Source organism: Chiloscyllium punctatum, chromosome X (genome assembly GCF_047496795.1).
Source record: "Chiloscyllium punctatum isolate Juve2018m chromosome X, sChiPun1.3, whole genome shotgun sequence".
Taxonomy (NCBI): Eukaryota; Metazoa; Chordata; class Chondrichthyes; order Orectolobiformes; family Hemiscylliidae; genus Chiloscyllium; species Chiloscyllium punctatum.
This window is the reverse complement of record NC_092791.1, coordinates 16,736,821-16,754,476: the sequence shown is the minus strand read 5'-3', so window position 1 is coordinate 16,754,476 and position 17,656 is coordinate 16,736,821.

The window sequence follows — 17,656 nt, the reverse complement described above, 5'->3', positions numbered from 1 at the left end:
CGTCATTCATTGATGGCATGAAAAGAACTTAACGCATTCATTCATCGAACTAAACTGCATTCATTCATTCATTGAATTAAACTTCACTCAGTCATTCATAGAATCAAGCTGCATTCATTCATTCAATGTCTTGAGCTTAAATCATTCACTCAATGAGGCAACTGTGTTGATTGGCTTGAGCTTCACTCATTCAGGCAAGAATCTCTTGTGCTTTTTACCTTTTTAAAAACATCCTTGCGCTTTTATCCTCACTTTCTTTTAAATCCTTGTGCTTTTTACCCTCGCTTTTTTGAAATGTCCTTGTGCTTTTTACCATCAGTTTTTTAAAAAATCCTTGTGCTTTTTACCCACGGTTCTTTTTAAAATCCTTGTGCTTTTTACCCTCCCTGTTTTGTTAAAATCCTGCTGTTTTTTATCCTCACTGCTTTGTTTAAAATCCTTGTGCTTTTTCGTCTCTCTTTTTTTAAAATCCTTGTGCTTTTAACCCTCGGTTTTAAAAATATCCTTGTGCTTTTTGCCCTCACTGTTTTGTTTAAAATCCTTGTGCCTTTTACGCTCACTGGTTTTTAAAGTCCCTGTGCGTTTTACACATTTTTGGACAAATTCTTGTGCTATTTACCTTCTTTTTTAAAACTCCTTGTGCTTTTTACCCTCTGCTCTTTTAAAATCCTAGTGCTTTTTACCCACACTGTCTGTTTAAGTCCTTGTGCTGTTTGCAATCAATCTTTTTCGAATCCTTGTGCTTTTTACCCTTTTTTTGAAACATCCTTGTGCTTTTCCCCCACGGTTCTTTTTAAAAGCCTTGTGCTTTTTGCCCTTTTATTTAATCCTTGTGCTTTTTGCTCTCACTGTTTTATTTAAAATCCTTGTGCTTTTTTACCCTTGTTTGAAAAACCCTTGTGCTTTTCACTCTCACTGTTTTGTTTAAAATGCTTGTGTTTTTTGCCCTCACATTTTGAAATGCGTGTGCTTCTAACCCTCACTTTAAAAATCCTTGTGCTCTTTGCCCTCACTGTTTTTTAAAAAAAATCCTTATGCTTTTTACCCTCACTGTTGTTTTAAATCTTGTGATCTTTACCCTCATTCTTTTTTTAAAAATCCTTGTGTTTTTATCCCTCCGTTTTTGAAAATCCTGATGCTTTTTTCCTCACTGCTTTGTTGAAAATCCTTGTGCTTTTTACCCTCATTGGTTTTTAAAATCCTTGTGTGTTTTACCCTCACTTTTTAAAAAATGTTTGTGCTTTTTAACTTTTTAAAAAAAATCCTTGGGCATTTTACCCTCTGTTCTTTTAAAATCCTTGTGCTTTTTTGCTTTCAATATTGTTTTAAAAATCCTTGTGCTTTTTACCCTCTGTCGACTGTTCTGGTTACAAACTCCATTTCCTTCCTCTCACTCCAATCCATCCCTGGCCAATATCTCTGGCTGCAATAGAAGAATCACAACTCTGGTGACACCTTTGTTCCTGTGTTGATTCTGATACGCTGCCCATTCCTAATAGTAGCTGCTAACACCTTCAGAATATAATTCACTGGCTCATCCCGTCTGCGGTTTGAACTTTAAGCTTTGAAATACAGTCATAACGATGTTAATAATCCGCTAATTACAGTTCTAGCTTGAAACCTGCCAAAGCAATTTTGTGTCGAAATTTCTTTCCAAACTCACACCAATGTGACGTCCATCAGCCATTCTTGTTCGCATTGATCGATGCAGTTATTTAGTTTGGCAAAGTCTTTATTTTAATATGTTAACATTCTGAACCACATCATCACATCAATCTATGAAACGTTTCTCGTTCTCTCTCTCTGTCGATTGCCCAAACCCTTGGCATTTATTTATATTTTAACTGCTCTCATTCGTGTGAACACCGAACACAGAACATCACAGAACATTGATCCTCATGTAAGGTAAACTAATGTACGAAACCTCCAATTTCTGTGACCATATGCATGTCCAGCAGTCTCAAACATCCCCAATGACCTCGCTTCCACAACTGCTGCTGGCAATGCATTCCATGCTCTCACAACTCTCTGCGTAAGAAACCCGCCTTTTACATCCCCTCTACACTTTACACCAAACAGCTTAAAACTATCGTGTTGACAATTTCTGCCCTGGGAAAACGTCTTTGGCTATCTATGCCTCAAATTATCTTGTACACCTCAATGAGGTCCCCTCTCTACCTTTTTTTCCAATGAAAACGTCCGAGCTTCACTCTCTTTCAATGATTCAAGTTCTCACATTCATTCACTTTATCAAACTTCATTCCTTGAAGTTTGAATCGATCTTCACTCATTCATTCAATCAATCACACTGCACTAGTTCATTCAAGATATCAACCTTCATTTCGTCATTCATTGAATCAATTTTCATGTATTCATTCATTGAAACAAACATAATTCATTTCAAGACGCGAGCTTCAACTGTTCATTCAATGAATCAAACGTCATTCATTGATGGCATGAAAAGAACTGAACGCATTCATTCATCGAACTAAACTGCATTCATTCATTCATTGAATTAAACTTCACTCAGTCATTCATAGAATCAAGCTGCATTCATTCATTCAATGTCTTGAGCTTAAATCATTCACTCAATGAGGCAACTGTGTTGATTGGCGTGAGCTTCACTCATTCAGGCAAGAATCTCTTGTGCTTTTTACCTTTTTAAAAACATCCTTGCGCTTTTATCCTCACTTTCTGCTAAATCCTTGTGCTTTTTACCCTCGCTTTTTTGAAATGTCCTTGTGCTTTTTACCATCAGTTTTTTAAAAAATCCTTGTGCTTTTTACCCACGGTTCTTTTTAAAATCCTTGTGCTTTTTACCCTCCCTGTTTTGTTAAAATCCTGCTGTTTTTTATCCTCACTGCTTTGTTTAAAATCCTTGTGCTTTTTCGTCTCTCTTTTTTTAAAATCCTTGTGCTTTTTACCCACCCTGTTTTGTTAAAATCCTGCTGTTTTTTATCCTCACTGCTTTGTTTAAAATCCTTGTGCTTTTTCGTCTCTCTTTTTTAAAAATCCTTGTGCTTTTAACCCTCGGTTTTAAAAATATCCTTGTGCTTTTTGCCCTCACTGTTTTGTTTAAAATCCTTGTGCCTTTTACGCTCACTGGTTTTTAAAGTCCCTGTGCGTTTTACACATTTTTGGACAAATTCTTGTGCTATTTACCTTCTTTTTTAAAACTCCTTGCGCTTTTTACCCTCTGCTCTTTTAAAATCCTAGTGCTTTTTACCCACACTGTCTGTTTAAGTCCTTGTGCTGTTTGCAATCAATCTTTTTCGAATCCTTGTGCTTTTTACCCTTTTTTTGAAACATCCTTGTGCTTTTCCCCCACGGTTCTTTTTAAAAGCCTTGTGCTTTTTGCCCTTTTTTTTAATCCTTGTGCTTTTTGCTCTCACTGTTTTATTTAAAATCCTTGTGCTTTTTTACCCTTGTTTGAAAAACCCTTGTGCTTTTCACTCTCACTGTTTTGTTTAACCTGCTTGTGTTTTTTGCCCTCACATTTTGAAATGCGTGTGCTTCTAACCCTCACTTTAAAAATCCTTGTGCTCTTTGCCCTCACTGTTTTTTAAAAAAAATCCTTATGCTTTTTACCCTCACTGTTGTTTTAAATCTTGTGATCTTTACCCTCATTCTTTTTTTAAAAATCCTTGTGTTTTTATCCCTCCGTTTTTGAAAATCCTGATGCTTTTTTCCTCACTGCTTTGTTGAAAATCCTTGTGCTTTTTACCCTCATTGGTTTTTAAAATCCTTGTGTGTTTTACCCTCACTTTTTAAAAAATGTTTGTGCTTTTTAACTTTTTAAAAAAAATCCTTGGGCATTTTACCCTCTGTTCTTTTAAAATCCTTGTGCTTTTTTGCTTTCAATATTGTTTTAAAAATCCTTGTGCTTTTTACCCTCTGTCGACTGTTCTGGTTACAAACTCCATTTCCTTCCTCTCACTCCAATCCATCCCTGGCCAATATCTCTGGCTGCAATAGAAGAATCACAACTCTGGTGACACCTTTGTTCCTGTGTTGATTCTGATACGCTGCCCATTCCTAATAGTAGCTGCTAACACCTTCAGAATATAATTCACTGGCTCATCCCGTCTGCGGTTTGAACTTTAAGCTTTGAAATACAGTCATAACGATGTTAATAATCCGCTAATTACAGTTCTAGCTTGAAACCTGCCAAAGCAATTTTGTGTCGAAATTTCTTTCCAAACTCACACCAATGTGACGTCCATCAGCCATTCTTGTTCGCATTGATCTATGCAGTTATTTAGTTTGGCAAAGTCTTTATTTTAATATGTTAACATTCTGAACCACATCATCACATCAATCCATGAAACGTTTCTCGTTCTCTCTCTCTGTCGATTGCCCAAACCCTTGGCATTTATTTATATTTTAACTGCTCTCATTCGTGTGAACACCGAACACAGAACATCACAGAACATTGCTCCTCATGTAAGGTAAACTAATGTACGAAACCTCCAACTTATGTGACCATATGCATGTCCAGCAGTCTCAAACATCCCCAATGACCTCGCTTCCACAACTGCTGCTGGCAATGCATTCCATGCTCTCACAACTCTCTGCGTAAGAAACCCGCCTTTGACATCCCCTCTACACTTTACACCAAACAGCTTAAAACTATCGTGTTGACAATTTCTGCCCTGGGAAAACGTCTTTGGCTATCTATGCCTCAAATTATCTTGTACACCTCAATGAGGTCTCCTCTCTTTATTTTTTTCCAATGAGAACGTCCGACCTTCACGCTCTTTCAATGATTCAAGTTCTCACATTCATTCACTTTATCAAACTTCATTCCTTGAAGTTTGAATCGATCTTCACTCATTCATTCAATCAATCGCACTGCACTAGTTCATTCAAGATATCAACCTTCATTTCGTCATTCATTGAATCAATTTTCATGTATTCATTCATTGAAACAAACATAATTCATTTCAAGACGTGAGCTTCAACTATTCATTCAATGAACCAAACGTCATTCATTGATGGCATGAAAAGAACTTAACGCATTCATTCATCGAACTAAACTGCATTCATTCATTCATTGAATTAAACTTCACTCAGTCATTCTTAGAATCAAGCTGCATTCATTCATTCAATGTCTTGAGCTTAAATCATTCACTCAATGAGGCAACTGTGTTGATTGGCGTGAGCTTCACTCATTCAGGCAAGAATCTCTTGTGCTTTTTGCCTTTTTAAAAACATCCTTGCGCTTTTATCCTCGCTTTCTTTTAAATCCTTGTGCTTTTTGTCCTCAGTTTTTTTTTAAATTCTTCTGCTTTTTACCCTCACATTTTTAAAAATCCTTGTGTGATTTAACGCTTTTTGAAACATCCTTATGCTTTTTACCCTCACTGTTGTTTTAAATCTTGTGATTTTTACCCTCACTTTTTTATAGTCCTTGTGCTTTTAACCCTCGGTTTTAAAAATATCCTTGTGCTTTTTGCCCTCACTGTTTTGTTTAAAATCCTTGTGCCTTTCACGATCACTGGTTTTTAAAATCCTTGTGCCTTTTACGCTCACTGGTTTTTAAAGTACCTGTGCGTTTTACACATTTTTGGACAAATTCTTGTGCTATTTACCTTCTTTTTTAAAACTCCTTGTGCTTTTTGCCCTCTGCTCTTTTAAAATCCTAGTGCTTTTTACCCACACTGTCTGTTTAAGTCCTTGTGCTGTTTGCAATCAATCTTTTTCGAATCCCTGTGCTTTTTACCCTTTTTCTGAAACATCCTTGTGCTTTTCCCCCACGGTTCTTTTTAAAATCCTTGTGCTTTTTGCCCTTTTATTTAATCCTTGTGTTTTTTGCTCTCACTGTTTTATTTAAAATCCTTGTGCTTTTTTACCCTTGTTTGAAAAACCCTTGTGCTTTTCACTCTCACTGTTTTGTTTAAAATCCTTGTGCTTTTTTACCCTTGTTTGAAAAACCCTTGTGCTTTTCACTCTCACTGTTTTGTTTAAAATGCTTGTGTTTTTTGCCCTCACATTTTGAAATGCGTGTGCTTCTAACCCTCACTTTAAAAATCCTTGTGCTCTTTGCCCTCACTGTTTTAAAAAAAATCCTTATGCTTTTACCCTCACTGTTGTTTTAAATCTTGTGATCTGTTCCCCCATTCTTTTTTTAAAAATCCTTGTGCTTTGATCCCTCGGTTTTTGAAAATCCTGATGCTTTTTTCCTCACTGCTTTGTTGAAAATCCTTGTGCTTTTTAGCCTCACTGGTTTTTAAAATCCTTGTGTGTTTTACCCTCACTTTTTAAAAAATGTTTGTGCTTTTTACTTTATTAAAAAAAATCCTTGGGCATTTTACCCTCTGTTCTTTTAAAATCCTTGTGCTTTTTTGCTTTCAATATTGTTTTAAAAATCCTTGTGCTTTTTACCCTCTGTCGACTGTTCTGGTTACAAACTCCATTTCCTTCCTCTCACTCCAATCCATCCCTGGCCAATATCTCTGGCTGGAATAGAAGAATCACATCTCTGGTGACACCTTTGTTCCTGTGTTGATTCTGATACGCTGCCCATTCCTAATAGTAGCTGCTAACACCTTCAGAATATAATTCACTGGCTCATCCCGTCTGCGGTTTGAACTTTAAGCTTTGAAATACAGTCATAACGATGTGAATAATCCGCTAATTACAGTTCTAGCTTGAAACCTGCCAAAGCAATTTTGTGTCGAAATTTCTTTCCAAACTCACACCAATGTGACGTCCATCAGCCATTCTTGTTCGCATTGATCTATGCAGTTGTTTAGTTTGGCAAAGTCTTTATTTTAATATGTTAACATTCTGAACCACATCATCACATCAATCCATGAAACGTTTCTCGTTCTCTCTCTCTGTCGATTGCCCAAACCCTTGGCATTTATTTATATTTTAACTGCTCTCATTCGTGTGAACACCGAACACAGAACATCACAGAACATTGATCCTCATGTAAGGTAAACTAATGTACGAAACCTCCAATTTCTGTGACCATATGCATGTCCAGCAGTCTCAAATATCCCCAATGACCTCGCTTCCACAACTGCTGCTGGCAATGCATTCCATGCTCTCACAACTCTCTGCGTAAGAAACCCGCCTTTGACATCCCCTCTACACTTTACACCAAACAGCTTAAAACTATCGTGTTGACAATTTCTGCCCTGGGAAAACGTCTTTGGCTATCTATGCCTCAAATTATCTTGTACACCTCAATGAGGTCCCCTCTCTACCTTTTTTTCCAATGAAAACGTCCGAGCTTCACTCTCTTTCAATGATTCAAGTTCTCACATTCATTCACTTTATCAAACTTCATTCCTTGAAGTTTGAATCGATCTTCACTCATTCATTCAATCAATCACACTGCACTAGTTCATTCAAGATATCAACCTTCATTTCGTCATTCATTGAATCAATTTTCATGTATTCATTCATTGAAACAAACATAATTCATTTCAAGACGCGAGCTTCAACTGTTCATTCAATGAATCAAACGTCATTCATTGATGGCATGAAAAGAACTTAACGCATTCATTCATCGAACTAAACTGCATTCATTCATTCATTGAATTAAACTTCACTCAGTCATTCATAGAATCAAGCTGCATTCATTCATTCAATGTCTTGAGCTTAAATCATTCACTCAATGAGGCAACTGTGTTGATTGGCGTGAGCTTCACTCATTCAGGCAAGAATCTCTTGTGCTTTTTACCTTTTTAAAAACATCCTTGCGCTTTTATCCTCACTTTCTTTTAAATCCTTGTGCTTTTTACCCTCGCTTTTTTGAAATGTCCTTGTGCTTTTTACCATCAGTTTTTTAAAAAATCCTTGTGCTTTTTACCCACGGTTCTTTTTAAAATCCTTGTGCTTTTTACCCTCCCTGTTTTGTTAAAATCCTGCTGTTTTTTATCCTCACTGCTTTGTTTAAAATCCTTGTGCTTTTTCGTCTCTCTTTTTTTAAAATCCTTGTGCTTTTAACCCTCGGTTTTAAAAATATCCTTGTGCTTTTTGCCCTCACTGTTTTGTTTAAAATCCTTGTGCCTTTTACGCTCACTGGTTTTTAAAGTCCCTGTGCGTTTTACACATTTTTGGACAAATTCTTGTGCTATTTACCTTCTTTTTTAAAACTCCTTGTGCTTTTTACCCTCTGCTCTTTTAAAATCCTAGTGCTTTTTACCCACACTGTCTGTTTAAGTCCTTGTGTTGTTTGCAATCAATCTTTTTCGAATCCTTGTGCTTTTTACCCTTTTTTTGAAACATCCTTGTGCTTTTCCCCCACGGTTCTTTTTAAAAGCCTTGTGCTTTTTGCCCTTTTATTTAATCCTTGTGCTTTTTGCTCTCACTGTTTTATTTAAAATCCTTGGGCTTTTTTACCCTTGTTTGAAAAACCCTTGTGCTTTTCACTCTCACTGTTTTGTTTAAAATGCTTGTGTTTTTTGCCCTCACATTTTGAAATGCGTGTGCTTCTAACCCTCACTTTAAAAATCCTTGTGCTCTTTGCCCTCACTGTTTTTTAAAAAAAATCCTTATGCTTTTTACCCTCACTGTTGTTTTAAATCTTGTGATCTTTACCCTCATTCTTTTTTTAAAAATCCTTGTGTTTTTATCCCTCCGTTTTTGAAAATCCTGATGCTTTTTTCCTCACTGCTTTGTTGAAAATCCTTGTGCTTTTTACCCTCATTGGTTTTTAAAATCCTTGTGTGTTTTACCCTCACTTTTTCAAAAATGTTTGTGCTTTTTAACTTTTTAAAAAAAATCCTTGGGCATTTTACCCTCTGTTCTTTTAAAATCCTTGTGCTTTTTTGCTTTCAATATTGTTTTAAAAATCCTTGTGCTTTTTACCCTCTGTCGACTGTTCTGGTTACAAACTCCATTTCCTTCCTCTCACTCCAATCCATCCCTGGCCAATATCTCTGGCTGCAATAGAAGAATCACAACTCTGGTGACACCTTTGTTCCTGTGTTGATTCTGATACGCTGCCCATTCCTAATAGTAGCTGCTAACACCTTCAGAATATAATTCACTGGCTCATCCCGTCTGCGGTTTGAACTTTAAGCTTTGAAATACAGTCATAACGATGTTAATAATCCGCTAATTACAGTTCTAGCTTGAAACCTGCCAAAGCAATTTTGTGTCGAAATTTCTTTCCAAACTCACACCAATGTGACGTCCATCAGCCATTCTTGTTCGCATTGATCGATGCAGTTATTTAGTTTGGCAAAGTCTTTATTTTAATATGTTAACATTCTGAACCACATCATCACATCAATCTATGAAACGTTTCTCGTTCTCTCTCTCTGTCGATTGCCCAAACCCTTGGCATTTATTTATATTTTAACTGCTCTCATTCGTGTGAACACCGAACACAGAACATCACAGAACATTGATCCTCATGTAAGGTAAACTAATGTACGAAACCTCCAATTTCTGTGACCATATGCATGTCCAGCAGTCTCAAACATCCCCAATGACCTCGCTTCCACAACTGCTGCTGGCAATGCATTCCATGCTCTCACAACTCTCTGCGTAAGAAACCCGCCTTTGACATCCCCTCTACACTATACACCAAACAGCTTAAAACTATCGTGTTGACAATTTCTGCCCTGGGAAAACGTCTTTGGCTATCTATGCCTCAAATTATCTTGTACACCTCAATGAGGTCCCCTCTCTACCTTTTTTTCCAATGAAAACGTCCGAGCTTCACTCTCTTTCAATGATTCAAGTTCTCACATTCATTCACTTTATCAAACTTCATTCCTTGAAGTTTGAATCGATCTTCACTCATTCATTCAATCAATCACACTGCACTAGTTCATTCAAGATATCAACCTTCATTTCGTCATTCATTGAATCAATTTTCATGTATTCATTCATTGAAACAAACATAATTCATTTCAAGACGCGAGCTTCAACTGTTCATTCAATGAATCAAACGTCATTCATTGATGGCATGAAAAGAACTTAACGCATTCATTCATCGAACTAAACTGCATTCATTCATTCATTGAATTAAACTTCACTCAGTCATTCATAGAATCAAGCTGCATTCATTCATTCAATGTCTTGAGCTTAAATCATTCACTCAATGAGGCAACTGTGTTGATTGGCGTGAGCTTCACTCATTCAGGCAAGAATCTCTTGTGCTTTTTACCTTTTTAAAAACATCCTTGCGCTTTTATCCTCACTTTCTGTTAAATCCTTGTGCTTTTTACCCTCGCTTTTTTGAAATGTCCTTGTGCTTTTTACCATCAGTTTTTTAAAAAATCCTTGTGCTTTTTACCCACGGTTCTTTTTAAAATCCTTGTGCTTTTTACCCTCCCTGTTTTGTTAAAATCCTGCTGTTTTTTATCCTCACTGCTTTGTTTAAAATCCTTGTGCTTTTTCGTCTCTCTTTTTTTAAAATCCTTGTGCTTTTAACCCTCGGTTTTAAAAATATCCTTGTGCTTTTTGCCCTCACTGTTTTGTTTAAAATCCTTGTGCCTTTTACGCTCACTGGTTTTTAAAGTCCCTGTGCGTTTTACACATTTTTGGACAAATTCTTGTGCTATTTACCTTCTTTTTTAAAACTCCTTGTGCTTTTTACCCTCTGCTCTTTTAAAATCCTAGTGCTTTTTACCCACACTGTCTGTTTAAGTCCTTGTGCTGTTTGCAATCAATCTTTTTCGAATCCTTGTGCTTTTTACCCTTTTTTTGAAACATCCTTGTGCTTTTCCCCCACGGTTCTTTTTAAAATCCTTGTGCTTTTTGCCCTTTTTTTTAATCCTTGTGCTTTTTGCTCTCACTGTTTTATTTAAAATCCTTGTGCTTTTTTACCCTTGTTTGAAAACCCTTGTGCTTTTCACTCTCACTGTTTTGTTTAAAATGCTTGTGTTTTTTGCCCTCACATTTTGAAATGCGTGTGCTTCTAACCCTCACTTTAAAAATCCTTGTGCTCTTTGCCCTCACTGTTTTTTAAAAAAAATCCTTATGCTTTTTACCCTCACTGTTGTTTTAAATCTTGTGATCTTTACCCTCATTCTTTTTTTAAAAATCCTTGTGTTTTTATCCCTCCGTTTTTGAAAATCCTGATGCTTTTTTCCTCACTGCTTTGTTGAAAATCCTTGTGCTTTTTACCCTCATTGGTTTTTAAAATCCTTGTGTGTTTTACCCTCACTTTTTAAAAAATGTTTGTGCTTTTTAACTTTTTAAAAAAAATCCTTGGGCATTTTACCCTCTGTTCTTTTAAAATCCTTGTGCTTTTTTGCTTTCAATATTGTTTTAAAAATCCTTGTGCTTTTTACCCTCTGTCGACTGTTCTGGTTACAAACTCCATTTCCTTCCTCTCACTCCAATCCATCCCTGGCCAATATCTCTGGCTGCAATAGAAGAATCACAACTCTGGTGACACCTTTGTTCCTGTGTTGATTCTGATACGCTGCCCATTCCTAATAGTAGCTGCTAACACCTTCAAATTATAATTCACTGGCTCATCCCGTCTGCGGTTTGAACTTTAAGCTTTGAAATACAGTCATAACGATGTTAATAATCCGCTAATTACAGTTCTAGCTTGAAACCTGCCAAAGCAATTTTGTGTCGAAATTTCTTTCCAAACTCACACCAATGTGACGTCCATCAGCCATTCTTGTTCGCATTGATCGATGCAGTTATTTAGTTTGGCAAAGTCTTTATTTTAATATGTTAACATTCTGAACCACATCATCACATCAATCCATGAAACGTTTCTCGTTCTCTCTCTCTGTCGATTGCCCAAAGCCTTGGCATTTATTTATATTTTAACTGCTCTCATTCGTGTGAACACCGAACACAGAACATCACAGAACATTGATCCTCATGTAAGGTAAACTAATGTACGAAACCTCCAATTTCTGTGACCATATGCATGTCCAGCAGTCTCAAACATCCCCAATGACCTCGCTTCCACAACTGCTGCTGGCAATGCATTCCATGCTCTCACAACTCTCTGCGTAAGAAACCCGCCTTTGACATCCCCTCTACACTTTACACCAAACAGCTTAAAACTATCGTGTTGACAATTTGTGCCCTGGGAAAACGTCTTTGGCTATCAATGCCTCAAATTATCTTGTACACCTCAATGAGGTCCCCTCTCTACCTTTTTTTCCAATGAAAACGTCCGAGCTTCACTCTCTTTCAATGATTCAAGTTCTCACATTCATTCACTTTATCAAACTTCATTCCTTGAAGTTTGAATCGATCTTCACTCATTCATTCAATCAATCACACTGCACTAGTTCATTCAAGATATCAACCTTCATTTCGTCATTCATTGAATCAATTTTCATGTATTCATTCATTGAAACAAACATAATTCATTTCAAGACGCGAGCTTCAACTGTTCATTCAATGAATCAAACGTCATTCATTGATGGCATGGAAAGAACTTAACGCATTCATTCATCGAACTAAACTGCATTCATTCATTCATTGAATTAAACTTCACTCAGTCATTCATAGAATCAAGCTGCATTCATTCATTCAATGTCTTGAGCTTAAATCATTCACTCAATGAGGCAACTGTGTTGATTGGCGTGAGCTTCACTCATTCAGGCAAGAATCTCTTGTGCTTTTTACCTTTTTAAAAACATCCTTGCGCTTTTATCCTCACTTTCTTTTAAATCCTTGTGCTTTTTACCCTCGCTTTTTTGAAATGTCCTTGTGCTTTTTACCATCAGTTTTTTAAAAAATCCTTGTGCTTTTTACCCACGGTTCTTTTTAAAATCCTTGTGCTTTTTACCCTCCCTGTTTTGTTAAAATCCTGCTGTTTTTTATCCTCACTGCTTTGTTTAAAATCCTTGTGCTTTTTCGTCTCTCTTTTTTTAAAATCCTTGTGCTTTTAACCCTCGGTTTTAAAAATATCCTTGTGCTTTTTGCCCTCACTGTTTTGTTTAAAATCCTTGTGCCTTTTACGCTCACTGGTTTTTAAAGTCCCTGTGCGTTTTACACATTTTTGGACAAATTCTTGTGCTATTTACCTTCTTTTTTAAAACTCCTTGTGCTTTTTACCCTCTGCTCTTTTAAAATCCTAGTGCTTTTTACCCACACTGTCTGTTTAAGTCCTTGTGCTGTTTGCAATCAATCTTTTTCGAATCCTTGTGCTTTTTACCCTTTTTTTGAAACATCCTTGTGCTTTTCCCCCACGGTTCTTTTTAAAAGCCTTGTGCTTTTTGCCCTTTTTTTTAATCCTTGTGCTTTTTGCTCTCACTGTTTTATTTAAAATCCTTGTGCTTTTTTACCCTTGTTTGAAAAACCCTTGTGCTTTTCACTCTCACTGTTTTGTTTAAAATGCTTGTGTTTTTTGCCCTCACATTTTGAAATGCGTGTGCTTCTAACCCTCACTTTAAAAATCCTTGTGCTCTTTGCCCTCACTGTTTTAAAAAAAATCCTTATGCTTTTACCCTCACTGTTGTTTTAAATCTTGTGATCTTTACCCTCATTCTTTTTTTAAAAATCCTTGTGTTTTTATCCCTCCGTTTTTGAAAATCCTGATGCTTTTTTCCTCACTGCTTTGTTGAAAATCCTTGTGCTTTTTACCCTCATTGGTTTTTAAAATCCTTGTGTGTTTTACCCTCACTTTTTAAAAAATGTTTGTGCTTTTTACCTTTTTAAAAAAAATCCTTGGGCATTTTACCCTCTGTTCTTTTAAAATCCTTGTGCTTTTTTGCTTTCAATATTGTTTTAAAAATCCTTGTGCTTTTTACCCTCTGTCGACTGTTCTGGTTACAAACTCAATTTCCTTCCTCTCACTCCAATCCATCCCTGGCCAATATCTCTGGCTGCAATAGAAGAATCACAACTCTGGTGACACCTTTGTTCCTGTGTTGATTCTGATACGCTGCCCATTCCTAATAGTAGCTGCTAACACCTTCAGAATATAATTCACTGGCTCATCCCGTCTGCGGTTTGAACTTTAAGCTTTGAAATACAGTCATAACGATGTGAATAATCCGCTAATTACAGTTCTAGCTTGAAACCTGCCAAAGCAATTTTGTGTCGAAATTTCTTTCCAAACTCACACCAATGTGACGTCCATCAGCCATTCTTGTTCGCATTGATCTATGCAGTTATTTAGTTTGGCAAAGTCTTTATTTTAATATGTTAACATTCTGAACCACATCATCACATCAATCCATGAAACGTTTCTCGTTCTCTCTCTCTGTCGATTGCCCAAAGCCTTGGCATTTATTTATATTTTAACTGCTCTCATTCGTGTGAACACCGAACACAGAACATCACAGAACATTGATCCTCATGTAAGGTAAACTAATGTACGAAACCTCCAACTTATGTGACCATATGCATGTCCAGCAGTCTCAAACATCCCCAATGACCTCGCTTCCACAACTGCTGCTGGCAATGCATTCCATGCTCTCACAACTCTCTGCGTAAGAAACCCGCCTTTGACATCCCCTCTACACTTTACACCAAACAGCTTAAAACTATCGTGTTGACAATTTCTGCCCTGGGAAAACGTCTTTGGCTATCTATGCCTCAAATTATCTTGTACACCTCAATGAGGTCTCCTCTCTTTATTTTTTTCCAATGAGAACGTCCGAGCTTCACGCTCTTTCAATGATTCAAGTTCTCACATTCATTCACTTTATCAAACTTCATTCCTTGAAGTTTGAATCGATCTTCACTCATTCATTCAATCAATCGCACTGCACTAGTTCATTCAAGATATCAACCTTCATTTCGTCATTCATTGAATCAATTTTCATGTATTCATTCATTGAAACAAACATAATTCATTTCAAGACGTGAGCTTCAACTATTCATTCAATGAACCAAACGTCATTCATTGATGGCATGAAAAGAACTTAACGCATTCATTCATCGAACTAAACTGCATTCATTCATTCATTGAATTAAACTTCACTCAGTCATTCTTAGAATCAAGCTGCATTCATTCATTCAATGTCTTGAGCTTAAATCATTCACTCAATGAGGCAACTGTGTTGATTGGCGTGAGCTTCACTCATTCAGGCAAGAATCTCTTGTGCTTTTTGCCTTTTTAAAAACATCCTTGCGCTTTTATCCTCGCTTTCTTTTAAATCCTTGTGCTTTGTGTCCTCAGTTTTTTTTTAAATTCTTCTGCTTTTTACCCTCACATTTTTAAAAATCCTTGTGTGATTTAACGCTTTTTGAAACATCCTTATGCTTTTTACCCTCACTGTTGTTTTAAATCTTGTGATTTTTACCCTCACTTTTTTATAGTCCTTGTGCTTTTAACCCTCGGTTTTAAAAATATCCTTGTGCTTTTTGCCCTCACTGTTTTGTTTAAAATCCTTGTGCCTTTCACGATCACTGGTTTTTAAAATCCTTGTGCCTTTTACGCTCACTGGTTTTTAAAGTACCTGTGCGTTTTACACATTTTTGGACAAATTCTTGTGCTATTTACCTTGTTTTTTAAAACTCCTTGTGCTTTTTGCCCTCTGCTCTTTTAAAATCCTAGTGCTTTTTACCCACACTGTCTGTTTAAGTCCTTGTGCTGTTTGCAATCAATCTTTTTCGAATCCTTGTGCTTTTTACCCTTTTTCTGAAACATCCTTGTGCTTTTCCCCCACGGTTCTTTTTAAAATCCTTGTGCTTTTTGCCCTTTTATTTAATCCTTGTGTTTTTTGCTCTCACTGTTTTATTTAAAATCCTTGTGCTTTTTTACCCTTGTTTGAAAAACCCTTGTGCTTTTCACTCTCACTGTTTTGTTTAAAATCCTTGTGCTTTTTTACCCTTGTTTGAAAAACCCTTGTGCTTTTCACTCTCACTGTTTTGTTTAAAATGCTTGTGTTTTTTGCCCTCACATTTTGAAATGCGTGTGCTTCTAACCCTCACTTTAAAAATCCTTGTGCTCTTTGCCCTCACTGTTTTAAAAAAAATCCTTATGCTTTTACCCTCACTGTTGTTTTAAATCTTGTGATCTTTTCCCCCATTCTTTTTTTAAAAATCCTTGTGCTTTGATCCCTCGGTTTTTGAAAATCCTGATGCTTTTTTCCTCACTGCTTTGTTGAAAATCCTTGTGCTTTTTAGCCTCACTGGTTTTTAAAATCCTTGTGTGTTTTACCCTCACTTTTTAAAAAATGTTTGTGCTTTTTACTTTATTAAAAAAAATCCTTGGGCATTTTACCCTTTGTTCTTTTAAAATCCTTGTGCTTTTTTGCTTTCAATATTGTTTTAAAAATCCTTGTGCTTTTTACCCTCTGTCGACTGTTCTGGTTACAAACTCCATTTCCTTCCTCTCACTCCAATCCATCCCTGGCCAATATCTCTGGCTGCAATAGAAGAATCACAACTCTGGTGACACCTTTGTTCCTGTGTTGATTCTGATACGCTGCCCATTCCTAATAGTAGCTGCTAACACCTTCAGAATATAATTCACTGGCTCATCCCGTCTGCGGTTTGAACTTTAAGCTTTGAAATACAGTCATAACGATGTGAATAATCCGCTAATTACAGTTCTAGCTTGAAACCTGCCAAAGCAATTTTGTGTCGAAATTTCTTTCCAAACTCACACCAATGTGACGTCCATCAGCCATTCTTGTTCGCATTGATCTATGCAGTTATTTAGTTTGGCAAAGTCTTTATTTTAATATGTTAACATTCTGAACCACATCATCACATCAATCCATGAAACGTTTCTCGTTCTCTCTCTCTGTCGATTGCCCAAAGCCTTGGCATTTATTTATATTTTAACTGCTCTCATTCGTGTGAACACCGAACACAGAACATCACAGAACATTGATCCTCATGTAAGGTAAACTAATGTACGAAACCTCCAACTTATGTGACCATATGCATGTCCAGCAGTCTCAAACATCCCCAATGACCTCGCTTCCACAACTGCTGCTGGCAATGCATTCCATGCTCTCACAACTCTCTGCGTAAGAAACCCGCCTTTGACATCCCCTCTACACTTTACACCAAACAGCTTAAAACTATCGTGTTGACAATTTCTGCCCTGGGAAAACGTCTTTGGCTATCTATGCCTCAAATTATCTTGTACACCTCAATGAGGTCTCCTCTCTTTATTTTTTTCCAATGAGAACGTCCGAGCTTCACGCTCTTTCAATGATTCAAGTTCTCACATTCATTCACTTTATCAAACTTCATTCCTTGAAGTTTGAATCGATCTTCACTCATTCATTCAATCAATCGCACTGCACTAGTTCATTCAAGATATCAACCTTCATTTCGTCATTCATTGAATCAATTTTCATGTATTCATTCATTGAAACAAACATAATTCATTTCAAGACGTGAGCTTCAACTGTTCATTCAATGAACCAAACGTCATTCATTGATGGCATGAAAAGAACTTAACGCATTCATTCATCGAACTAAACTGCATTCATTCATTCATTGAATTAAACTTCACTCAGTCATTCATAGAATCAAGCTGCATTCATTCATTCAATGTCTTGAGCTTAAATCATTCACTCAATGAGGCAACTGTGTTGATTGGCGTGAGCTTCACTCATTCAGGCAAGAATCTCTTGTGCTTTTTACCTTTTTAAAAACATCCTTGCGCTTTTATCCTCACTTTCTTTTAAATCCTTGTGCTTTTTACCCTCGCTTTTTTGAAATGTCCTTGTGCTTTTTACCATCAGTTTTTTAAAAAATCCTTGTGCTTTTTACCCACGGTTCTTTTTAAAATCCTTGTGCT